This window comes from Giraffa tippelskirchi, chromosome 12, assembly GCF_054371585.1.
Source record: "Giraffa tippelskirchi isolate mGirTip1 chromosome 12, T2T-mGirTip1v1.2.pri, whole genome shotgun sequence".
Lineage (NCBI taxonomy): Eukaryota > Metazoa > Chordata > Mammalia > Artiodactyla > Giraffidae > Giraffa > Giraffa tippelskirchi.
Window position 1 is genome coordinate 65,543,671 of NC_137286.1, and position 25,596 is coordinate 65,569,266.

The 25,596-nt window shown below is 55.2% G+C and overlaps 1 long non-coding RNA gene across 1 annotated transcript in view; it reads left to right on the forward strand.

Moving 5' to 3' along the window:
- The window catches only part of LOC145530002 (uncharacterized), a 1,493,464-nt gene that overhangs the window by 445,982 nt on the left and 1,021,886 nt on the right, over window positions 1–25,596 (forward strand). The window contains exon 60 of the long non-coding RNA XR_014071397.1: window positions 20,156–20,267. This is a non-coding gene — a long non-coding RNA (uncharacterized LOC145530002). The remainder of the gene's footprint in view (window positions 1–20,155; window positions 20,268–25,596) is intronic.

Genomic DNA, 25,596 nt, shown 5'->3' on the forward strand with positions numbered 1-25,596 from the left:
AGGCCAGTGCTAGAGCTGGGGGAGAAGCAAAGTTTGCCCACAGGCCAGCCTTGGCATGTGCGTATCCCGGGACAGAAAGCTTCCAAGAGATTCCCAAAGAATACCCAGGGTCGGATGTCTTTTGGGACTGAAGTGTGCAAGAAGGGGGTGGGGGTGTGAGGCCAGCGCTTGCTGCAGGCCCAGCAGCATCTTTCGGGGACTCGTCCCTGTGTAGCTCAGCACCCCCTCCCCACACACTCCCGTGCACCAGCCCCAGCGTCCTCACCTCTGTGCTCTGGCGTGCTGGGCTCCAGGTCCTCCTGCTGCCTCAGAGGCTGGGGTTCTCGGGACTCTGGGTCGGAGCCGGGTGTGCTGAGCTCCGTGGCAGCCTCAGACTGGGCCGCCGGGTGTATCCTGTGTGGTGTCTCGGCAGCAGGCCTTCCCCGCCTCCGCTTCGCCCCCGGTGGGGCTGATGCCTCCGTGGGCACGCTCACCTGGAGCCTGCACTGGGCCTCAGGGGCGGGGGGGTGGTGCTCCGACCCCTCCCTCCGGGAGGTGGACGGGGTGTCCCCGTCCTCGGCCTCATCACGTGGGAAGCTCTGCAACGACAGTGACCGTCAGCCAGCCATGCTGGGACTTTTCCGAGCTGGGCCTGGCCAGTGGAGCCGCTGCTTCTGCCTGCTCGAACTTCTCTTCCCAGAAGGGTCAGAGACGTGTGTCTGCTCAGATCCCCACCCGGGACGAAAGAGACCCACCTGAGGGTGTGAGGCCAGCCTGGGCGGCCGGCGCTGCCCGCACTCTCCCCATCCCAGCCAGCCTGCTCTCCCCTGGGGTGTGGACACAACTTGCCCGCAGGCTTCTGACCCCACATCCGCCTGGGCTTCCTTGAGGGAGACACACCCCGAGAAACCCGCATCCACACACACAGGCAAAGGACCCGGTGTTTCCGGGTGGCATGGGAGAGGTGGGCTGGCCCGGCCTGGGGCTCCCCGTGTTACCTTTCTGTTTCTCCGGGCAAAGGGCCAGAGGCCTCTCGGGGGTGCCCTGAGCCAACGTCGACAGGGTGCCCACGCACACTGCCTGTGAGCTCTCCTGAGGCCCCGGCCTCTGGGCAGGGGCAAACAGCAGAACATCCTGGCAGCAAGTGATCTGGCTGGGGGCTCCTCTCCGCTCTGGAGGCCTGGATACCCGGGTTGCGGGTTCTGTTGGGTTCTGTTGCCGGCAGGTGACATCATTTCCTGGGGTTCGTGCTGAGGTCCCTTCCCCAAAACTTCCCAAGGGAATCTCTGGGTTTCTGACTGCTCGACCACCCCCCTTAGGCCATGTGCAGGCACAGTGACAGCCACACAGCCCAGCCCACAGCCCTGGGGAGGCCTGGGTGCAGCCAGGGCCTGAGCTCCGAGGACCCCGCTGCTCTCAGACCAGGCTCCTTCTTCTCATAAGTGGTGTGGCCCTGGACAAGCGTATGCCCCTCAGGGTTTCCCCAGTCTCTCCATCTGGAGAGTGGGGGTCATTCTCCCATCTGCTTCCTAGGTCTGTCGGCCTACGAGCAGCTCCATGCCTTTCCACCTGGGGCCGATATCACGTGGAGCTTGTGCGCTGAGACTTCAGAAAGAAAGACTCCATCCAGGGCTGACACAGCACAGAATGGGGCAGAACGAGGCCTGGATGCGCCGTGGTACCCAGGAAAAGGCACTCCCCCTCCTGAGTGTTTTGAGACCCCGCATCCAAGTTGGAGGCGCGAAAGGAAGACTCGAAGGTCTCCCTCTCTTATAGAAAAGAGTAGCCAACTTTCTGGTCCTCTGTTTCCATTGAGATTCTGTTCAAGTGTCCCAGCTCGGCTTCTGCGGGTGGCTGAGCTTCTAATGGCTCCCTGCGTTCTTGTCTTTTCCTCTCCAAACCTTCCGTCCTTTTCCCCCTTCTGGGGTGGATGGGTGCTGTCATTGCTTCTACCTTCGAGACAGATTGATGAAAAGTCTGGACCGTCGACTCCTTTCCTCTCTTTGGTTCCGTGTCTCTCTCTGTCTGTGTCCCTCTCTTTTCCTTCTCGATTCAGTCTGTGTCTTCCTCTTTCTCTCTCGTGTGTGGATGGATGGATGCTAGGAATGCACATGTATATGATTAGATGAGGGTTATGTTTTAGGGATAGGTTAGAGGGAGAGAAAGGCTTTAGGTCGGAGTTGGTCATGGGGGAAGGGTCAAGGGTGGTGGTGGTGTTTCTTGGAATCTGAGTGCTGTGCATTCTTCGTCTCTTTCCATATGAACCCCTTCTCAGATACACCACTTGCAAGGAGTCTCTCATGTTCCGTTTCCCATCTTTTGCATTTCTGAATGCTTAGCTTCTCTGTTGTGAAGAGGTTCCATTGGATGGAAACCCATTGGCGTACTTCGTTTTCCTCTTTCCCTTACTTGAAGAGACCCATTTCTACCTCCGCCCAGCAAATGGCAAGGAGACTCTGATGTTAAGGAGCCTTTGACCTACGCTTCTTTCTAGCTGTCTCATGACATCAGTCTTTAGGGTGAGGTTTTTCCCCGATATTGAGGTGGTGTGAGATCAAAACCAATAGCATTCTTCAGATGTAGCTGTCTGGTTTTCCCATGGACATTTATTGAAGAGGCTTTCTCGTTCCCATTTGGATATTCTCCCCTTTTGTGTCAGAGATGAGTTGACCATGGATGCCGGGGTTTGTTTCTGGACCCTCAACTTTATTCCATCGATCTGGATCTGTGTGTGTTGTTGTATTCCCAATAGCATACTGTCCTGCTGCTGCCGCTGCGCCTAAGTCATTTCAGTCGTGTCTGACTCTGCGCGACCCCATGGCCTGCAGCCTACCAGGCTCCTCCGTCCAGGGCGTTTTCCAGGCAAGAGTACTGGAGTGGGTCGCCATCGCCTTCTCCGATACTCTCCTGAGGATCCTAGTTTGGTCGTCTAATTTCCTTTCACACAACCTTGGATGTCCGTATCGGGGCTTTTTCGTCGGATTGTATTGACAATTTAGGCTCTTTTCTGTTTCCGTACCCCTTTTGCAATTCTTTGTTCGGTGCGAAAATGCATTGGCATTTTGGGAGGAATAGCATCGAAGCTGTGGATTGCCTTGTGGGGCTGTGACATCATTTTCCCAATAGGAATTCTTTCAAGCCCTGAGCACAGCTTCTCTTTCCAGTGGTTGGTGTGGGCTTGATCTTCCTTCTTCCGTCTCTCGCCGTTTTGTGAGAACAGGTCCTTCCTTCCCTTCTGGGTTAGATGGACTCGTGGGTATCACTTCAGTGAATGGCATTGTCAGTGGGGGTGATAATTCCCTTCTCATTGGAAGACTTTGCTGTGAGTATTAGAAATGCAAGTGATTTCTCTTCCCCTTCCTCCCTGTCCATCTCTCAGAGCCACCGGGAAACAGAGGCCTCATCCAGGGTCACACAGGCCTGAGGGAGTGCAACTAGACTGTTGTTTCTTCAGGCCCTCAGTGCTGGACATCATCCGGGATACTCTGTGTGTGTCTTCCTCAGTCTGGTGTCCCTTCAGACCTTTCCCTAGTTTTCACAGGCTTGTCGTGTTGGTGTTCTTTGACTGTTTGGAGACACATCCTTGAGAAGCTTTGTGTTTCCACTCATTCGTCTCGCGATGTATGACCTGTCTTTTGCTTTTGTAATGAGGTCTTTCCCACAGTAGATATCTTTGATTTTGCAAAGTCCACTGTATTCTCTGGGTTGTTTTGTGGGCTGCCTTTTTGTTTTGTGTGTGAAGACTCAAAGCACGTGTCCGGTTTCTGCTCATTGTTCTTCTAGATTTGTGACAAGTTTTCATGGAAACTTTGTCTAGGGATAACTGGAAGTGAACTCGGTGTAAGGTGTCAAGTCTCCATCTCCATTCATGTCATGCCCTGCAGTTTCCAATTCCCTGTTCCTGAGTGGTTTTGGAGACCTTGTGGGAAGTTTGGTTGCATCGGAGTTTGCGTTTCCACCTTGAGTAGATTCACACTGTTCTGCCCTCAGGGACACTGTCAAGGGGGAGTGAGGAGCAGCCTGCACTTCCAGCAGTGACCACACGGTGGGGCGAGTGCTGCTCTCCCCTCTGGGAGCCCCAGGCCACAGGCATCCCAGTGAGGAGCCAGCTCTGTGCTCAGCTGAAAGGAGTTAGTCTCTCAGGAGCCTCTGAGCCCTTGCCTTTGGATCACCCAGGGTGGGCATTTGCTGTGACAGAAAAAAATTGCCCTGAATTCCATGGACGGAAGAGCCTGGCTGTGTAGAGTTCGTGAGTTGCCGTGAATCAGACACAACTGAGGACACAAAAATTCAATAGACTAAAACACTTTTTGGGGGTGGGGGGAGTGAAAGGGGGTGATGTGGGGTTTTTTGTCTTATATAATAGCCGAGGGAAATCTAGTTTAAACCTAAATTCACATAGATGGGAAAGGTATAGCTCTCCGTCACCCTATTAAAAAAAAAAAAAAAAACGTCTTAACTTTTCTGAAAGCTTATTTAGTAGCTTCCTTGAGCAGTTCATTGTGAAGGATTTTTTTTTTTTTCTGTGACATTGGCCTCATTAAAAAGTACGGTTTGCCTTTACTGGATAATTTTGTTCATTGGTTTGTTAGGGAATCTTGGTAATATTTGAGTTTCCTGGGGAGTATGGTCACATGACCTGGCCCTGGCCAATCGGTGCGTTCAAGCTCCCTGGCCACTGTGATTGGCTCCGGACTGGGGCAGTGCCCAATCGGGGCCCGGGGCCGGGCCTCACGTTGGAAGCCAGGGGAAGACGAGCTCTCGTCCTGCTGGGGTAGGGGAAGGGGTGGAGCCGGGGGAGGTCAGGCTCCAGCAGTCGGAGGGGCTTGAGGTCCGCCTGCGGCAGTTGGTGACCTTCCTGGTCCCCTCAGGTCAGAGCCGCCGGCCTGAGAATGAGGGCGCTGCTGAGCCCAGGGGCTGGGATGGCCCGCTGCTGCTGTGGTCCCAGAGCTCCACCCGAGACCTGAGGGAGGCCGTCTGCCCGTGAGTCCTCTCCCGCTTGTCTGTCAGCTTGTTTGAACCATGCTGGGTTTTCTGCCCAGCTGGCTAAGGGGAGTCCCTGGAAATGCAAGGGTGTGGGTTTTGGCAGACTTCAGGGAAGACATGCCAGATGAGCCTGGGAGACTCCAGCTTAATCTGGATTCAGGAGATATCTCTTCGGGCCAGCTAGTAATTGTAGGATAAGCCTAATGAGTCTTCACAGGATGAAGAGAGTAACGTGCCAAGGTAGCAATCGATCTCCTCATTCGAGAGGATGAAGCTGGTGCTCAGAGAAGGGGGGAACTTGGCCAGAGCAAGGAGGTGAGCACCCAGACAGAACCCCCAGATCCGGCCATTTGAGCTCAGGGAGGCCACTGGTGTGGCTTGTCCCTGTAGCAGGCGCCGAGGCACGCAGCCCACCCTGATTCCTGCGGGGGCCTGACTTGGGAAGTGCCATCTGGTAGCTTTGAGACTCACCAAACCAAATTGCACTGGAGAGAGGAAGGACACCTTCCTTCATCCACCCCCCACCCCCGCCGGATTCCCACATACCCTGACCCCTTTCTCTTGATTTCGGAGCCATTTCCAGAGTCCCGCTCATATGACCTCATTCGAAGTGCACTGTGGACGAGCTGCCATCTGCAGCTGCTACCACAGCAGCCAAGGGCTTCAGCTCCCGAGTAGCTCCCTTCCTTTGGAACTTGGGGGCCCTCTACTCCCCACTTGCACACCACAGACCTTTGCTGAGGATTGTGGGGACCCTCACTCAGTTTGCAGCACGTTGTAGCCATCCCTTTCCTCTCAATACCTCCCTTTCCACTCAGCTTGTGAGCCCCTTTGGAGCAGCGTGGCCCACCTGGCTGCAACGGAAGAGACACAGCTGACAGTGAAACAACAGCTTAGATCTGACAGCCGGAAAGCTCTGTCAAAAGGGACCTCCCTCTTCACACCGTAGAGGCTGTAGGAGCCGCCAGGCTTTCGGAACCAGTGCTGGGGCCAAAATGACTCCACAGCCGTTTTCCTTCCTGGGGAGGGTTCTGGCTCGAGTGGGAATGGCTCAAGTCTCCTAAGGTTCTGAAAGCCCACTGTGTGCAGATTCACGGTACACAGAGAGGAGAAGGTGGAGTCCTGCCCTGGAGGTGGTCACAGCTCACGGATGAGCCAGGCAGGCAGGCAGGCAGGCAGGGCATGAGAACTCCTGGGCTGCCTTCATGAGTGAATGGTGTGGGGGCAGAGGAAGAGAAGCCGGTCTGCTCCCTCATGTGGTGCCCAGGGCAGGTTGTCCCCAGAGGAAACCCTTACGATGGTGAGGACTCTCACTGCTGTTTCCCAAGGGGTTCCGTCGGTGCGTGTCTTCCCCGGAGCGGTCAGGCCGTCTCTAAAGTACACTGGCCATGGGCATTGCCTCTCCTTGGAACTTCCCACGTGTTTCTCTTTTTTATGGAACAGTGATTTTTCTAGAGGGGTTCTGGGCCACAAGGTTGTTGGGTCATTTTCTAGCCTTCTGTCGTGAAGAACGCTTTCCTGGGCGTTGGGGTGGTTTGTTGTTCCAGCTCCCTTTCTTGGCTTCTTTTGGGAGCTGGTGCAACAAGAGGAGCTCAGCCTCTGCCTTCTGGCTGAGATGTCACCCTTCAAACAGCAATGCCTGCCTGGAGATAATGATGGCATTTGCCAAAAGGGCTTCGTTTGGCACATGATATCTTGAAAGGACATACACCGTCCTGTCAGCTATCAAAGGCTAGTTCAAATGACATAAAAATGAGAACTCTCCAATGGAGTCTTACAGTAGGTGGAGAGTCCGAAAGAAACTCCTTCAGTCATTTCACTGAGAGTCATTGATTGGGGACACCAAGAATATAGGAAGGAATGCAGAAAGAAAAGATGAAATTGTGTTCAGGATCGGGGGGAGGGATGAACAGGGCGTGCTTGCCTTGAATCCAGGCTTTGTTGGGGGGTGGGGCATAAAGATCAAACGGGTCTGAAACCACAAAGTGGTGATGGTAACACAGTATCACCAGAGTTACACAACAGTGTTCCCAAATTGCAACAATGATGAAAAAGTTTACTAACTTAACCAACAAGTTCCCAACTTAACCAACAAAAATACAGGAAACCATACAAAAAATAAAACATCACCAGAAAGGTGGAAACAAACCAAATGCAAAGCAGTTCAGGGGAAAGGAACTCCATGTCCCCTGGGGGCAGACCGAGTTGACAGCGTCCACGGTGAGCCGACAGGGATGGAGGCGGCAGAGCCGACCGCTCCCCTGGACGTGGTGTTTCCGGCAAGGGCTCTGGGTCTCTGTCCAGAGCGGGGGCTCGTTCTTCCTGCAGGGGTGGGTGAGTCATCGTCGGCGTCTGGGTGTTGCGCGGGAGCCAGGGCAGGCTCTCCCTGCCGAGGCGGTGACTCCTCCTCTGCCTCGGGTTCTCCTGCCAAAGCCCGAGCAGGTACAGGTGCACGTGGAGGTGGAGGTTCTGGCTGAGGGGGTGGGACATCAGTGCCTGGGGCTGGGGGTCCTGCAGGCACGGAGATCCGATGTGCCCGGTGTGCTGGCCAGAACCCAGCTGGCCTGGTGTCTCTGCGAGGGCAAGTCTCGGTTCTCCATCTGCCCTCGGTGGATCCCTGGGTCCTGCACCTGGAGCCACCACCTCTGTAGGGACAGGTCTGGGAAGTGGAGCCTGGTTCCAGTTGGAGGCCAGTGCTAGAGCTGGGGGAGAAGCAAAGTTTGCCCACAGGCCAGCCTTGGCATGTGCGTATCCCGGGACAGAAAGCTTCCAAGAGATTCCCAAAGAATACCCAGGGTCGGATGTCTTTTGGGACTGAAGTGTGCAAGATGGGGGTGGGGGTGTGAGGCCAGCGCTTGCTGCAGGCCCAGCAGCATCTTTCGGGGACTCGTCCCTGTGTAGCTCAGCACCCCCTCCCCACACACTCCCGTGCACCAGCCCCAGCGTCCTCACCTCTGTGCTCTGGCGTGCTGGGCTCCAGGTCCTCCTGCTGCCTCAGAGGCTGGGGTTCTCGGGACTCTGGGTCAGAGCCGGGTGTGCTGAGCTCCGTGGCAGCCTCAGACTGGGCCGCCGGGTGTATCCTGTGTGGTGTCTCGGCAGCAGGCCTTCCCCGCCTCCGCTTCGCCCCCGGTGGGGCTGATGCCTCCGTGGGCACGCTCACCTGGAGCCTGCACTGGGCCTCAGGGGCGGGGGGGTGGTGCTCCGACCCCTCCCTCCGGGAGGTGGACGGGGTGTCCCCGTCCTCGGCCTCATCACGTGGGAAGCTCTGCAACGACAGTGACCGTCAGCCAGCCATGCTGGGACTTTTCCAAGCTGGGCCTGGCCAGTGGAGCCGCTGCTTCTGCCTGCTCGAACTTCTCTTCCCAGAAGGGTCAGAGACGTGTGTCTGCTCAGATCCCCACCCGGGACGAAAGAGACCCACCTGAGGGTGTGAGGCCAGCCTGGGCGGCCGGCGCTGCCCGCACTCTCCCCATCCCAGCCAGCCTGCTCTCCCCTGGGGTGTGGACACAACTTGCCCGCAGGCTTCTGACCCCACATCCGCCTGGGCTTCCTTGAGGGAGACACACCCCGAGAAACCCGCATCCACACACACAGGCAAAGGACCCGGTGTTTCCGGGTGGCATGGGAGAGGTGGGCTGGCCCGGCCTGGGGCTCCCCGTGTTACCTTTCTGTTTCTCCGGGCAAAGGGCCAGAGGCCTCTCGGGGGTGCCCTGAGCCAACGTCGACAGGGTGCCCACGCACACTGCCTGTGAGCTCTCCTCAGGCCCCGGCCTCTGGGCAGGGGCAAACAGCAGAACATCCTGGCAGCAAGTGATCTGGCTGGGGGCTCCTCTCCGCTCTGGAGGCCTGGATACCCGGGTTGCGGGTTCTGTTGGGTTCTGTTGCTGGCAGGAGACATCATTTCCTGGGGTTCGTGCTGAGGTCTCTTCCCCAAAACTTCCCAAGGGAATCTCTGGGTTTCTGACTGCTCGACCACCCCCCTTAGGCCATGTGCAGGCACAGTGACAGCCACACAGCCCAGCCCACAGCCCTGGGGAGGCCTGGGTGCAGCCAGGGCCTGAGCTCCGAGGACCCCGCTGCTCTCAGACCAGGCTCCTTCTTCTCATAAGTGGTGTGGCCCTGGACAAGCGTATGCCCCTCAGGGTTTCCCCAGTCTCTCCATCTGCAGAGTGGGGGTCATTCTCCCATCTGCTTCCTAGGTCTGTCGGCCTACGAGCAGCTCCATGCCTTTCCACCTGGGGCCGATATCACGTGGAGCTTGTGCGCTGAGACTTCAGAAAGAAAGACTCCATCCAGGGCTGACACAGCACAGAATGGGGCAGAACGAGGCCTGGATGCGCCGTGGTACCCAGGAAAAGGCACTCCCCCTCCTGAGTGTTTTGAGACCCCGCATCCAAGTTGGAGGCGCGAAAGGAAGACTCGAAGGTCTCCCTCTCTTATAGAAAAGAGTAGCCAACTTTCTGGTCCTCTGTTTCCATTGAGATTCTGTTCAAGTGTCCCAGCTCGGCTTCTGCGGGTGGCTGAGCTTCTAATGGCTCCCTGCGTTCTTGTCTTTTCCTCTCCAAACCTTCCGTCCTTTTCCCCCTTCTGGGGTGGATGGGCGCTGTCATTGCTTCTACCTTCGAGACAGATTGATGAAAAGTCTGGACCGTCGACTCCTTTCCTCTCTTTGGTTCCGTGTCTCTCTCTGTCTGTGTCCCTCTCTTTTCCCTTCTCGATTCAGTCTGTGTCTTCCTCTTTCTCTCTCGTGTGTGGATGGATGGATTCTAGGAATGCACATGTATATGATTAGATGAGGGTTATGTTTTAGGGATAGGTTAGAGGGAGAGAAAGGCTTTAGGTCGGAGTTGGTCATGGGGGAAGGGTCAAGGGTGGTGGTGGTGTTTCTTGGAATCTGAGTGCTGTGCATTCTTCGTCTCTTTCCATATGAACCCCTTCTCAGATACACCACTTGCAAGGAGTCTCTCATGTTCCGTTTCCCATCTTTTGCATTTCTGAATGCTTAGCTTCTCTGTTGTGAAGAGGTTCCATTGGATGGAAACCCATTGGCGTACTTCGTTTTCCTCTTTCCCTTACTTGAAGAGACCCATTTCTACCTCGGCCCAGCAAATGGCAAGGAGACTCTGATGTTAAGGAGCCTTTGACCTACGCTTCTTTCTAGCTATCTCATGACATCAGTCTTTAGGGTGAGGTTTTTCCCCGATATTGAGGTGGTGTGAGATCAAAACCAATAGCGTTCTTCAGATGTAGCTGTCTGGTTTTCCCATGGACATTTATTGAAGAGGCTTTCTTGTTCCCATTTGGATATTCTCCCCTTTTGTGTCAGAGATGAGTTGACCATGGATGCCGGGGTTTGTTTCTGGACCCTCAACTTTATTCCATCGATCTGGATCTGTGTGTGTTGTTGTATTCCCAATAGCATACTGTCCTGCTGCTGCCGCTGCGCCTAAGTCACTTCAGTCGTGTCTGACTCTGCGCGACCCCATGGCCTGCAGCCTACCAGGCTCCTCCGTCCAGGGCGTTTTCCAGGCAAGAGTACTGGAGTGGGTCGCCATCGCCTTCTCCGATACTCTCCTGAGGATCCTAGTTTGGTCGTCTAATTTCCTTTCACACAACCTTGGATGTCCGTATCGGGGCTTTTTCGTCGGATTGTATTGACAATTTAGGCTCTTTTCTGTTTCCGTACCCCTTTTGCAATTCTTTGTTCGGTGCGAAAATGCATTGGCATTTTGGGAGGAATAGCATCGAAGCTGTGGATTGCCTTGTGGGGCTGTGACATCATTTTCCCAATAGGAATTCTTTCAAGCCCTGAGCACAGCTTCTCTTTCCAGTGGTTGGTGTGGGCTTGATCTTCCTTCTTCCATCTCTCGCCGTTTTGTGAGAACAGGTCCTTCCTTCCCTTCTGGGTTAGATGGACTCGTGGGTATCACTTCAGTGAATGGCATTGTCAGTGGGGGTGATAATTCCCTTCTCATTGGAAGACTTTGCTGTGAGTATTAGAAATGCAAGTGATTTCTCTTCCCCTTCCTCCCTGTCCATCTCTCAGAGCCACCGGGAAACAGAGGCCTCATCCAGGGTCACACAGGCCTGAGGGAGTGCAACTAGACTGTTGTTTCTTCAGGCCCTCAGTGCTGGACATCATCCGGGATACTCTGTGTGTGTCTTCCTCAGTCTGCTGTCCCTTCAGACCTTTCCCTAGTTTTCACAGGCTTGTCGTGTTGGTGTTCTTTGTCTGTTTGGAGACACATCCTTGAGAAGCTTTGTGTTTCCACTCATTCGTCTCGCGATGTATGACCTGTCTTTTGCTTTTGTAATGAGGTCTTTCCCACAGTAGATATCTTTGATTTTGCAAAGTCCACTGTATTCTCTGGGTTGTTTTGTGGGCTGCCTTTTTGTTTTGTGTGTGAAGACTCAAAGCACGTGTCCGGTTTCTGCTCATTGTTCTTCTAGATTTGTGACAAGTTTTCATGGAAACTTTGTCTAGGGATAACTGGAAGTGAACTCGGTGTAAGGTGTCAAGTCTCCATCTCCATTCATGTCATGCCCTGCAGTTTCCAATTCCCTGTTCCTGAGTGGTTTTGGAGACCTTGTGGGAAGTTTGGTTGCATCGGAGTTTGCGTTTCCACCTTGAGTAGATTCACACTGTTCTGCCCTCAGGGACACTGTCAAGGGGGAGTGAGGAGCAGCCTGCACTTCCAGCAGTGACCACACGGTGGGGCGAGTGCTGCTCTCCCCTCTGGGAGCCCCAGGCCACAGGCATCCCAGTGAGGAGCCAGCTCTGTGCTCAGCTGAAAGGAGTTAGTCTCTCAGGAGCCTCTGAGCCCTTGCCTTTGGATCACCCAGGGTGGGCATTTGCTGTGACAGAAAAAAATTGCCCTGAATTCCATGGACGGAAGAGCCTGGCTGTGTAGAGTTCGTGAGTTGCCGTGAATCAGACACAACTGAGGACACAAAAATTCAATAGACTAAAACACTTTTTGGGGGTGGGGGGAGTGAAAGGGGGTGATGTGGGGTTTTTTGTCTTATATAATAGCCGAGGGAAATCTAGTTTAAACCTAAATTCACATAGATGGGAAAGGTATAGCTCTCCGTCACCCTATTAAAAAAAAAAAAAAAAACGTCTTAACTTTTCTGAAAGCTTATTTAGTAGCTTCCTTGAGCAGTTCATTGTGAAGGATTTTTTTTTTTTTCTGTGACATTGGCCTCATTAAAAAGTACGGTTTGCCTTTACTGGATAATTTTGTTCATTGGTTTGTTAGGGAATCTTGGTAATATTTGAGTTTCCTGGGGAGTATGGTCACATGACCTGGCCCTGGCCAATCGGTGCGTTCAACCTCCCTGGCCACTGTGATTGGCTCCGGACTGGGGCAGTGCCCAATCGGGGCCCGGGGCCGGGCCTCACGTTGGAAGCCAGGGGAAGACGAGCTCTCGTCCTGCTGGGGTAGGGGAAGGGGTGGAGCCGGGGGAGGTCAGGCTCCAGCAGTCGGAGGGGCTTGAGGTCCGCCTGCGGCAGTTGGTGACCTTCCTGGTCCCCTCAGGTCAGAGCCGCCGGCCTGAGAATGAGGGCGCTGCTGAGCCCAGGGGCTGGGATGGCCCGCTGCTGCTGTGGTCCCAGAGCTCCACCCGAGACCTGAGGGAGGCCGTCTGCCCGTGAGTCCTCTCCCGCTTGTCTGTCAGCTTGTTTGAACCATGCTGGGTTTTCTGCCCAGCTGGCTAAGGGGAGTCCCTGGAAATGCAAGGGTGTGGGTTTTGGCAGACTTCAGGGAAGACATGCCAGATGAGCCTGGGAGACTCCAGCTTAATCTGGATTCAGGAGATATCTCTTCGGGCCAGCTAGTAATTGTAGGATAAGCCTAATGAGTCTTCACAGGATGAAGAGAGTAACGTGCCAAGGTAGCAATCGATCTCCTCATTCGAGAGGATGAAGCTGGTGCTCAGAGAAGGGGGGAACTTGGCCAGAGCAAGGAGGTGAGCACCCAGACAGAACCCCCAGATCCGGCCATTTGAGCTCAGGGAGGCCACTGGTGTGGCTTGTCCCTGTAGCAGGCGCCGAGGCACGCAGCCCACCCTGATTCCTGCGGGGGCCTGACTTGGGAAGTGCCATCTGGTAGCTTTGAGACTCACCAAACCAAATTGCACTGGAGAGAGGAAGGACACCTTCCTTCATCCACCCCCCACCCCCGCCGGATTCCCACATACCCTGACCCCTTTCTCTTGATTTCGGAGCCATTTCCAGAGTCCCGCTCATATGACCTCATTGGAAGTGCACTGTGGACGAGCTGCCATCTGCAGCTGCTACCACAGCAGCCAAGGGCTTCAGCTCCCGAGTAGCTCCCTTCCTTTGGAACTTGGGGGCCCTCTACTCCCCACTTGCACACCACAGACCTTTGCTGAGGATTGTGGGGACCCTCACTCAGTTTGCAGCACGTTGTAGCCATCCCTTTCCTCTCAATACCTCCCTTTCCACTCAGCTTGTGAGCCCCTTTGGAGCAGCGTGGCCCACCTGGCTGCAACGGAAGAGACACAGCTGACAGTGAAACAACAGCTTAGATCTGACAGCCGGAAAGCTCTGTCAAAAGGGACCTCCCTCTTCACACCGTAGAGGCTGTAGGAGCCGCCAGGCTTTCGGAACCAGTGCTGGGGCCAAAATGACTCCACAGCCGTTTTCCTTCCTGGGGAGGGTTCTGGCTCGAGTGGGAATGGCTCAAGTCTCCTAAGGTTCTGAAAGCCCACTGTGTGCAGATTCACGGTACACAGAGAGGAGAAGGTGGAGTCCTGCCCTGGAGGTGGTCACAGCTCACGGATGAGCCAGGCAGGCAGGCAGGCAGGCAGGGCATGAGAACTCCTGGGCTGCCTTCATGAGTGAATGGTGTGGGGGCAGAGGAAGAGAAGCCGGTCTGCTCCCTCATGTGGTGCCCAGGGCAGGTTGTCCCCAGAGGAAACCCTTACGATGGTGAGGACTCTCACTGCTGTTTCCCAAGGGGTTCCGTCGGTGCGTGTCTTCCCCGGAGCGGTCAGGCCGTCTCTAAAGTACACTGGCCATGGGCATTGCCTCTCCTTGGAACTTCCCACGTGTTTCTCTTTTTTATGGAACAGTGATTTTTCTAGAGGGGTTCTGGGCCACAAGGTTGTTGGGTCATTTTCTAGCCTTCTGTCGTGAAGAACGCTTTCCTGGGCGTTGGGGTGGTTTGTTGTTCCAGCTCCCTTTCTTGGCTTCTTTTGGGAGCTGGTGCAACAAGAGGAGCTCAGCCTCTGCCTTCTGGCTGAGATGTCACCCTTCAAACAGCAATGCCTGCCTGGAGATAATGATGGCATTTGCCAAAAGGGCTTCGTTTGGCACATGATATCTTGAAAGGACATACACCGTCCTGTCAGCTATCAAAGGCTAGTTCAAATGACATAAAAATGAGAACTCTCCAATGGAGTCTTACAGTAGGTGGAGAGTCCGAAAGAAACTCCTTCAGTCATTTCACTGAGAGTCATTGATTGGGGACACCAAGAATATAGGAAGGAATGCAGAAAGAAAAGATGAAATTGTGTTCAGGATCGGGGGGAGGGATGAACAGGGCGTGCTTGCCTTGAATCCAGGCTTTGTTGGGGGGTGGGGCATAAAGATCAAACGGGTCTGAAACCACAAAGTGGTGATGGTAACACAGTATCACCAGAGTTACACAACAGTGTTCCCAAATTGCAACAATGATGAAAAAGTTTACTAACTTAACCAACAAGTTCCCAACTTAACCAACAAAAATACAGGAAACCATACAAAAAATAAAACATCACCAGAAAGGTGGAAACAAACCAAATGCAAAGCAGTTCAGGGGAAAGGAACTCCATGTCCCCTGGGGGCAGACCGAGTTGACAGCGTCCACGGTGAGCCGACAGGGATGGAGGCGGCAGAGCCGACCGCTCCCCTGGACGTGGTGTTTCCGGCAAGGGCTCTGGGTCTCTGTCCAGAGCGGGGGCTCGTTCTTCCTGCAGGGGTGGGTGAGTCATCGTCGGCGTCTGGGTGTTGCGCGGGAGCCAGGGCAGGCTCTCCCTGCCGAGGCGGTGACTCCTCCTCTGCCTCGGGTTCTCCTGCCAAAGCCCGAGCAGGTACAGGTGCACGTGGAGGTGGAGGTTCTGGCTGAGGGGGTGGGACATCAGTGCCTGGGGCTGGGGGTCCTGCAGGCACGGAGATCCGATGTGCCCGGTGTGCTGGCCAGAACCCAGCTGGCCTGGTGTCTCTGCGAGGGCAAGTCTCGGTTCTCCATCTGCCCTCGGTGGATCCCTGGGTCCTGCACCTGGAGCCACCACCTCTGTAGGGACAGGTCTGGGAAGTGGAGCCTGGTTCCAGTTGGAGGCCAGTGCTAGAGCTGGGGGAGAAGCAAAGTTTGCCCACAGGCCAGCCTTGGCATGTGCGTATCCCGGGACAGAAAGCTTCCAAGAGATTCCCAAAGAATACCCAGGGTCGGATGTCTTTTGGGACTGAAGTGTGCAAGATGGGGGTGGGGGTGTGAGGCCAGCGCTTGCTGCAGGCCCAGCAGCATCTTTCGGGGACTCGTCCCTGTGTAGCTCAGCACCCCCTCCCCACACACTCCCGTGCACCAGCCCCAGCGTCCTCACCTCTGTGCTCTGGCGTGCTGGGCTCCAGGTCCTCCTGCTGCCTCAGAGGCTGGGGTTCTCGGGACTCTGGGTCAGAGCCGGGTGTGCTGAGCTCCGTGGCAGCCTCAGACTGGGCCGCCGGGTGTATCCTGTGTGGTGTCTCGGCAGCAGGCCTTCCCCGCCTCCGCTTCGCCCCCGGTGGGGCTGATGCCTCCGTGGGCACGCTCACCTGGAGCCTGCACTGGGCCTCAGGGGCGGGGGGGTGGTGCTCCGACCCCTCCCTCCGGGAGGTGGACGGGGTGTCCCCGTCCTCGGCCTCATCACGTGGGAAGCTCTGCAACGACAGTGACCGTCAGCCAGCCATGCTGGGACTTTTCCAAGCTGGGCCTGGCCAGTGGAGCCGCTGCTTCTGCCTGCTCGAACTTCTCTTCCCAGAAGGGTCAGAGACGTGTGTCTGCTCAGATCCCCACCCGGGACGAAAGAGACCCACCTGAGGGTGTGAGGCCAGCCTGGGCGGCCGGCGCTGCCCGCACTCTCCCCATCCCAGCCAGCCTGCTCTCCCCTGGGGTGTGGACACAACTTGCCCGCAGGCTTCTGACCCCACATCCGCCTGGGCTTCCTTGAGGGAGACACACCCCGAGAAACCCGCATCCACACACACAGGCAAAGGACCCGGTGTTTCCGGGTGGCATGGGAGAGGTGGGCTGGCCCGGCCTGGGGCTCCCCGTGTTACCTTTCTGTTTCTCCGGGCAAAGGGCCAGAGGCCTCTCGGGGGTGCCCTGAGCCAACGTCGACAGGGTGCCCACGCACACTGCCTGTGAGCTCTCCTCAGGCCCCGGCCTCTGGGCAGGGGCAAACAGCAGAACATCCTGGCAGCAAGTGATCTGGCTGGGGGCTCCTCTCCGCTCTGGAGGCCTGGATACCCGGGTTGCGGGTTCTGTTGGGTTCTGTTGCTGGCAGGAGACATCATTTCCTGGGGTTCGTGCTGAGGTCTCTTCCCCAAAACTTCCCAAGGGAATCTCTGGGTTTCTGACTGCTCGACCACCCCCCTTAGGCCATGTGCAGGCACAGTGACAGCCACACAGCCCAGCCCACAGCCCTGGGGAGGCCTGGGTGCAGCCAGGGCCTGAGCTCCGAGGACCCCGCTGCTCTCAGACCAGGCTCCTTCTTCTCATAAGTGGTGTGGCCCTGGACAAGCGTATGCCCCTCAGGGTTTCCCCAGTCTCTCCATCTGCAGAGTGGGGGTCATTCTCCCATCTGCTTCCTAGGTCTGTCGGCCTACGAGCAGCTCCATGCCTTTCCACCTGGGGCCGATATCACGTGGAGCTTGTGCGCTGAGACTTCAGAAAGAAAGACTCCATCCAGGGCTGACACAGCACAGAATGGGGCAGAACGAGGCCTGGATGCGCCGTGGTACCCAGGAAAAGGCACTCCCCCTCCTGAGTGTTTTGAGACCCCGCATCCAAGTTGGAGGCGCGAAAGGAAGACTCGAAGGTCTCCCTCTCTTATAGAAAAGAGTAGCCAACTTTCTGGTCCTCTGTTTCCATTGAGATTCTGTTCAAGTGTCCCAGCTCGGCTTCTGCGGGTGGCTGAGCTTCTAATGGCTCCCTGCGTTCTTGTCTTTTCCTCTCCAAACCTTCCGTCCTTTTCCCCCTTCTGGGGTGGATGGGCGCTGTCATTGCTTCTACCTTCGAGACAGATTGATGAAAAGTCTGGACCGTCGACTCCTTTCCTCTCTTTGGTTCCGTGTCTCTCTCTGTCTGTGTCCCTCTCTTTTCCCTTCTCGATTCAGTCTGTGTCTTCCTCTTTCTCTCTCGTGTGTGGATGGATGGATGCTAGGAATGCACATGTATATGATTAGATGAGGGTTATGTTTTAGGGATAGGTTAGAGGGAGAGAAAGGCTTTAGGTCGGAGTTGGTCATGGGGGAAGGGTCAAGGGTGGTGGTGGTGTTTCTTGGAATCTGAGTGCTGTGCATTCTTCGTCTCTTTCCATATGAACCCCTTCTCAGATACACCACTTGCAAGGAGTCTCTCATGTTCCGTTTCCCATCTTTTGCATTTCTGAATGCTTAGCTTCTCTGTTGTGAAGAGGTTCCATTGGATGGAAACCCATTGGCGTACTTCGTTTTCCTCTTTCCCTTACTTGAAGAGACCCATTTCTACCTCGGCCCAGCAAATGGCAAGGAGACTCTGATGTTAAGGAGCCTTTGACCTACGCTTCTTTCTAGCTATCTCATGACATCAGTCTTTAGGGTGAGGTTTTTCCCCGATATTGAGGTGGTGTGAGATCAAAACCAATAGCGTTCTTCAGATGTAGCTGTCTGGTTTTCCCATGGACATTTATTGAAGAGGCTTTCTTGTTCCCATTTGGATATTCTCCCCTTTTGTGTCAGAGATGAGTTGACCATGGATGCCGGGGTTTGTTTCTGGACCCTCAACTTTATTCCATCGATCTGGATCTGTGTGTGTTGTTGTATTCCCAATAGCATACTGTCCTGCTGCTGCCGCTGCGCCTAAGTCACTTCAGTCGTGTCTGACTCTGCGCGACCCCATGGCCTGCAGCCTACCAGGCTCCTCCGTCCAGGGCGTTTTCCAGGCAAGAGTACTGGAGTGGGTCGCCATCGCCTTCTCCGATACTCTCCTGAGGATCCTAGTTTGGTCGTCTAATTTCCTTTCACACAACCTTGGATGTCCGTATCGGGGCTTTTTCGTCGGATTGTATTGACAATTTAGGCTCTTTTCTGTTTCCGTACCCCTTTTGCAATTCTTTGTTCGGTGCGAAAATGCATTGGCATTTTGGGAGGAATAGCATCGAAGCTGTGGATTGCCTTGTGGGGCTGTGACATCATTTTCCCAATAGGAATTCTTTCAAGCCCTGAGCACAGCTTCTCTTTCCAGTGGTTGGTGTGGGCTTGATCTTCCTTCTTCCATCTCTCGCCGTTTTGTGAGAACAGGTCCTTCCTTCCCTTCTGGGTTAGATGGACTCGTGGGTATCACTTCAGTGAATGGCATTGTCAGTGGGGGTGATAATTCCCTTCTCATTGGAAGACTTTGCTGTGAGTATTAGAAATGCAAGTGATTTCTCTTCCCCTTCCTCCCTGTCCATCTCTCAGAGCCACCGGGAAACAGAGGCCTCATCCAGGGTCACACAGGCCTGAGGGAGTGCAACTAGACTGTTGTTTCTTCAGGCCCTCAGTGCTGGACATCATCCGGGATACTCTGTGTGTGTCTTCCTCAGTCTGCTGTCCCTTCAGACCTTTCCCTAGTTTTCACAGGCTTGTCGTGTTGGTGTTCTTTGTCTGTTTGGAGACACATCCTTGAGAAGCTTTGTGTTTCCACTCATTCGTCTCGCGATGTATGACCTGTCTTTTGCTTTTGTAATGAGGTCTTTCCCACAGTAGATATCTTTGATTTTGCAAAGTCCACTGTATTCTCTGGGTTGTTTTGTGGGCTGCCTTTTTGTTTTGTGTGTGAAGACTCAAAGCACGTGTCCGGTTTCTGCTCATTGTTCTTCTAGATTTGTGACAAGTTTTCATGGAAACTTTGTCTAGGGATAACTGGAAGTGAACTCGGTGTAAGGTGTCAAGTCTCCATCTCCATTCATGTCATGCCCTGCAGTTTCCAATTCCCTGTTCCTGAGTGGTTTTGGAGACCTTGTGGGAAGTTTGGTTGCATCGGAGTTTGCGTTTCCACCTTGAGTAGATTCACACTGTTCTGCCCTCAGGGACACTGTCAAGGGGGAGTGAGGAGCAGCCTGCACTTCCAGCAGTGACCACACGGTGGGGCGAGTGCTGCTCTCCCCTCTGGGAGCCCCAGGCCACAGGCATCCCAGTGAGGAGCCAGCTCTGTGCTCAGCTGAAAGGAGTTAGTCTCTCAGGAGCCTCTGAGCCCTTGCCTTTGGATCACCCAGGGTGGGCATTTGCTGTGACAGAAAAAAATTGCCCTGAATTCCATGGACGGAAGAGCCTGGCTGTGTAGAGTTCGTGAGTTGCCGTGAATCAGACACAACTGAGGACACAAAAATTCAATAGACTAAAACACTTTTTGGGGGTGGGGGGAGTGAAAGGGGGTGATGTGGGGTTTTTTGTCTTATATAATAGCCGAGGGAAATCTAGTTTAAACCTAAATTCACATAGATGGGAAAGGTATAGCTCTCCGTCACCCCATTAAAAAAAAAAAAAAACGTCTTAACTTTTCTGAAAGCTTATTTAGTAGCTTCCTTGAGCAGTTCATTGTGAAGGATTTTTTTTTTTTTCTGTGACATTGGCCTCATTAAAAAGTACGGTTTGCCTTTACTGGATAATTTTGTTCATTTGGTTTGTTAGGGAATCTTGGTAATATTTGAGTTTCCTGGGGAGTATGGTCACATGACCTGGCCCTGGCCAATCGGTGTGTTCCACCTCCCTGGCCACTGTGATTGGCTCCGGACTGGGGCAGTGCCCAATCGGGGCCCGGGGCCGGGCCTCACGTTGGAAGCCAGGGGAAGACGAGCTCTCGTCCTGCTGGGGTAGGGGAAGGGGTGGGGCCAGGGGAGGTCAGGCTCCAGCAGTGGGAGGGGCTTGAGGTCCGCCTGCGGCAGTTGGTGACCTTCCTGCTCCCCTCAGGGCAGAGCCGCCGGCCTGAGAATGAGGGCGCTGCTGAGCCCAGGGGCTGGGATGGCCCGCTGCTGCTGTGGTCCCAGAGCTCCACCCGAGACCTGAGGGAGGCCGTCTGCCCGTGAGTCCTCTCCCGCTTGTCTGTCAGCTTGTTTGAACCATGCTGGGTTTTCTGCCCAGCTGGCTAAGGGGAGTCCCTGGAAATGCAAGGGTGTGGGTTTTGGCAGACTTCAGGGAAGACATGCCAGATGAGCCTGGGAGACTCCAGCTTAATCTGGATTCAGGAGATATCTCTTCGGGCCAGCTAGTAATTGTAGGATAAGCCTAATGAGTCTTCACAGGATGAAGAGAGTAACGTGCCAAGGTAGCAATCGATGTCCTCATTCGAGAGGATGAAGCTGGTGCTCAGAGAAGGGGGGAACCTGGCCAGAGCAAGGAGGTGAGCACCCAGACAGAACCCCCAGATCCGGCCATTTGAGCTCAGGGAGGCCACTGGTGTGGCTTGTCCCTGTAGCAGGCGCCGAGGCGCGCAGCCCACCCTGATTCCTGCGGGGGCCTGACTTGGGAAGTGCCATCTGGTAGCTTTGAGAATCACCAAACCAAATTGCACTGGAGAGAGGAAGGACACCTTCCTTCATCCACCCCCCACCCCCGCCGGATTCCCACATACCCTGACCCCTTTCTCTTGACTTCGGAGCCATTTCCAGAGTCCCGCTCATATGACCTCATTCGAAGTGCACTGTGGACGAGCTGCCATCTGCAGCTGCTACCACAGCAGCCAAGGCCTTCAGCTCCCGAGTACCTCCCTTCCTTTGGAACTTGGGGGCCCTCTACTCCCCACTTGCACACCACAGACCTTTGCTGAGGATTGTGGGGACCCTCACTCAGTTTGCAGCACGTTGTAGCCATCCCTGTCCTCTCAATACCTCCCTTGCCACTCAGCTTGTGAGCCCCTTTGGAGCAGCGTGGCCCACCTGGCTGCAACGGAAGAGACACAGCTGACAGTGAAACAACAGCTTAGATCTGACAGCCAGAAAGCTCTGTCAAAAGGGACCTCCCTCTTCACACCGTAGAGGCTGTAGGAGCCGCCAGGCTTTCGGAACCAGTGCTGGGGCCAAAATGACTCCACAGCCGTTTTCCTTCCTGGGGAGGGTTCTGGCTCGAGTGGGAATGGCTCAAGTCTCCTAAGGTTCTGAAAGCCCACTGTGTGCAGATTCACGGTACACAGAGAGGAGAAGGTGGAGTCCTGCCCTGGAGGTGGTCACAGCTCACGGATGAGCCAGGCAGGCAGGCAGGCAGGCAGGCAGGGCATGAGAACACCTGAGCTGCCTTCATGAGTGAATGGTGTGGGAGCAGAGGAAGAGAAGCCGGTCTGCTCCCTCATGTGGTGCCCAGGGCAGGTTGTCCCCAGAGGAAACCCTTACGACGGTGAGGACTCTCACTGCTGTTTCCCAAGGGGTTCCGTCGGTGCGTGTCTTCCCCGGAGCGGTCAGGCCGTCTCTAAAGTACACTGGCCATGGGCATTGCCTCTCCTTGGAACTTCCCACGTGTTTCTCTTTTTTATGGAACAGTGATTTTTCTAGAGGGGTTCTGGGCCACAAGGTTGTTGGGTCATTTTCTAGCCTTCTGTCGTGAAGAACGCTTTCCTGGGCGTTGGGGTGGTTTGTTGTTCCAGCTCCCTTTCTTGGCTTCTTTTGGGAGCTGGTGCAACAAGAGGAGCTCAGCCTCTGCCTTCTGGCTGAGATGTCACCCTTCAAACAGCAATGCCTGCCTGGAGATAATGTTGGCATTTGCCAAAAGGGCTTCGTTTGGCACATGATATCTTGAAAGGACGTACACCGTCCTGTCAGCTATCAAAGGCTAGTTCAAATGACATAAAAATGAGAACTCTCCAATGGAGTCTTACAGTAGGTGGAGAGTCCGAAAGAAACTCCTTCAGTCATTTCACTGAGAGTCATTGATTGGGGACACCAAGAATATAGGAAGGAATGCAGAAAGAAAAGATGAAATTGTGTTCAGGATCGGGGGGAGGGATGAACAGGGCGTGCTTGCCTTGAATCCAGGCTTTGTTGGGGGGTGGGGCATAAAGATCAAACGGGTCTGAAACCACAAAGTGGTGATGGTAACACAGTATCACCAGAGTTACACAACAGTGTTCCCAAATTGCAACAATGATGAAAAAGTTTACTAACTTAACCAACAAGTTCCCAACTTAACCAACAAAAATACAGGAAACCATACAAAAAATAAAACATCACCAGAAAGGTGGAAACAAACCAAATGCAAAGCAGTTCAGGGGAAAGGAACTCCATGTCCCCTGGGGGCAGACCGAGTTGACAGCGTCCACGGTGAGCCGACAGGGATGGAGGCGGCAGAGCCGACCGCTCCCCTGGACGTGGTGTTTCCGGCAAGGGCTCTGGGTCTCTGTCCAGAGCGGGGGCTCGTTCTTCCTGCAGGGGTGGGTGAGTCATCGTCGGCGTCTGGGTGTTGCGCGGGAGCCAGGGCAGGCTCTCCCTGCCGAGGCGGTGACTCCTCCTCTGCCTCGGGTTCTCCTGCCAAAGCCCGAGCAGGTACAGGTGCACGTGGAGGTGGAGGTTCTGGCTGAGGGGGTGGGACATCAGTGCCTGGGGCTGGGGGTCCTGCAGGCACGGAGATCCGATCTGCCCGGTGTGCTGGCCAGAACCCAGCTGGCCTGGTGTCTCTGCGAGGGCAAGTCTCGGTTCTCCATCTGCCCTCGGTGGATCCCTGGGTCCTGCACCTGGAGCCACCACCTCTGTAGGGACAGGTCTGGGAAGTGGAGCCTGGTTCCAGTTGGAGGCCAGTGCTAGAGCTGAGGGAGAAGCAAAGTTTGCCCACAGGCCAGCCTTGGCATGTGCGTATCCCGGGACAGAAAGCTTCCAAGAGATTCCCAAAGAATACCCAGGGTCGGATGTCTTTTGGGACTGAAGTGTGCAAGATGGGGGTGGGGGTGTGAGGCCAGCGCTTGCTGCAGGCCCAGCAGCATCTTTCGGGAACTCGTCCCTGTGTAGCTCAGCACCCCCTCCCCACACACTCCCGTGCACCAGCCCCAGCGTCCTCACCTCTGTGCTCTGGCGTGCTGGGCTCCAGGTCCTCCTGCTGCCTCAGAGGCTGGGGTTCTCGGGACTCTGGGTCGGAGCCGGGTGTGCTGAGCTCCGTGGCAGCCTCAGACTGGGCCGCCGGGTGTATCCTGTGTGGTGTCTCGGCAGCAGGCCTTCCCCGCCTCCGCTTCGCCCCCGGTGGGGCTGATGCCTCCGTGGGCACGCTCACCTGGAGCCTGGACTGGGCCTCAGGGGCGGGGGGGTGGTGCTCCGACCCCTCCCTCCGGGAGGTGGACGGGGTGTCCCCGTCCTCGGCCTCATCACGTGGGAAGCTCTGCAACGACAGTGACCGTCAGCCAGCCATGCTGGGACTTTTCCAAGCTGGGCCTGGCCAGTGGAGCCGCTGCTTCTGCCTGCTCGAACTTCTCTTCCCAGAAGGGTCAGAGACGTGTGTCTGCTCAGATCCCCACCCGGGACGAAAGAGACCCACCTGAGGGTGTGAGGCCAGCCTGGGCGGCCGGCGCTGCCCGCACTCTCCCCATCCCAGCCAGCCTGCTCTCCCCTGGGGTGTGGACACAACTTGCCCGCAGGCTTCTGACCCCACATCCGCCTGGGCTTCCTTGAGGGAGACACACCCCGAGAAACCCGCATCCACACACACAGGCAAAGGACCCGGTGTTTCCGGGTGGCATGGGAGAGGTGGGCTGGCCCGGCCTGGGGCTCCCCGTGTTACCTTTCTGTTTCTCCGGGCAAAGGGCCAGAGGCCTCTCGGGGGTGCCCTGAGCCAACGTCGACAGGGTGCCCACGCACACTGCCTGTGAGCTCTCCTGAGGCCCCGGCCTCTGGGCAGGGGCAAACAGCAGAACATCCTGGCAGCAAGTGATCTGGCTGGGGGCTCCTCTCCGCTCTGGAGGCCTGGATACCCGGGTTGCGGTTTCTGTTGGGTTCTGTTGCCGGCAGGTGACATCATTTCCTGGGGTTCGTGCTGAGGTCCCTTCCCCAAAACTTCCCAAGGGAATCTCTGGGTTTCTGACTGCTCGACCACCCCCCTTAGGCCATGTGCAGGCACAGTGACAGCCACACAGCCCAGCCCACAGCCCTGGGGAGGCCTGGGTGCAGCCAGGGCCTGAGCTGCGAGGACCCCGCTGCTCTCAGACCAGGCTCCTTCTTCTCATAAGTGGTGTGGCCCTGGACAAGCGTATGCCCCTCAGGGTTTCCCCAGTCTCTCCATCTGCAGAGTGGGGGTCATTCTCCCATCTGCTTCCTAGGTCTGTCGGCCTACGAGCAGCTCCATGCCTTTCCACCTGGGGCCGATATCACGTGGAGCTTGTGCGCTGAGACTTCAGAAAGAAAGACTCCATCCAGGGCTGACACAGCACAGAATGGGGCAGAACGAGGCCTGGATGCTCCGTGGTACCCAGGAAAAGGCACTCCCCCTCCTGAGTGTTTTGAGACCCCGCATCCAAGTTGGAGGACCGAAAGGAAGACTCGAAGGTCTCCCTCTCTTATAGAAAAGAGTAGCCAACTTTCTGGTCCTCTGTTTCCATTGAGATTCTGTTCAAGTGTCCCAGCTCGGCTTCTGCGGGTGGCTGAGCTTCTAATGGCTCCCTGCGTTCTTGTCTTTTCCTCTCCAAAGCTTCTGTCCTTTTCCCCCTTCTGGGGTGGATGGGCGCTGTCATTACTTCTACCTTCGAGACAGATTGATGAAACGTCTGGACCATCGACTCCATTCCTCTCTTTGGTTCCGTGTCTCTCTCTGGCTGTGTCCCTCTCTTTTCCCTTCTTGATTCAGTCTGTGTCTTCCTCTTTCTCTCTCGTGTGAGGATGGATGTATGCTAGGAATGCACATGTATGTGATTAGATGAGGGTTATGTTTTAGGGATAGGTTAGAGGGAGAGAAAGGCTTTAGGTCGGAGTTGGTCATGGGGGAAGGGTCAAGGGTGGTGGTGGTGTTTCTTGGAATCTGAGTGCTGTGCGTTCTTCGTCTCTTTCCATATGAACCCCTTCTCAGATACACCACTTGCAAGGAGTCTCTCATGTTCCGTTTCCTATCTTTTGCATTTCTGAATGCTTAGCTTCTCTGTTGTGAAGAGGTTCCATTGGATGGAAACCCATTGGCGTACTTCGTTTTCCTCTTTCCCTTACTTGAAGAGACCCATTTCTACCTCCGCCCAGCAAATGGCAAGGAGACTCTGATGTTAAGGAGCCTTTGACCTACGCTTCTTTCTAGCTGTCTCATGACATCAGTCTTTAGGGTGAGGTTTTTTCCCGATATTGAGGTGGTGTGAGATCAAAACCAATAGCGTTCTTCAGATGTAGCTGTCTGGTTTTCCCATGGACATTTATTGAAGAGGCTTTCTTGTTCCCATTTGGATATTCTCCCCTTTTGTG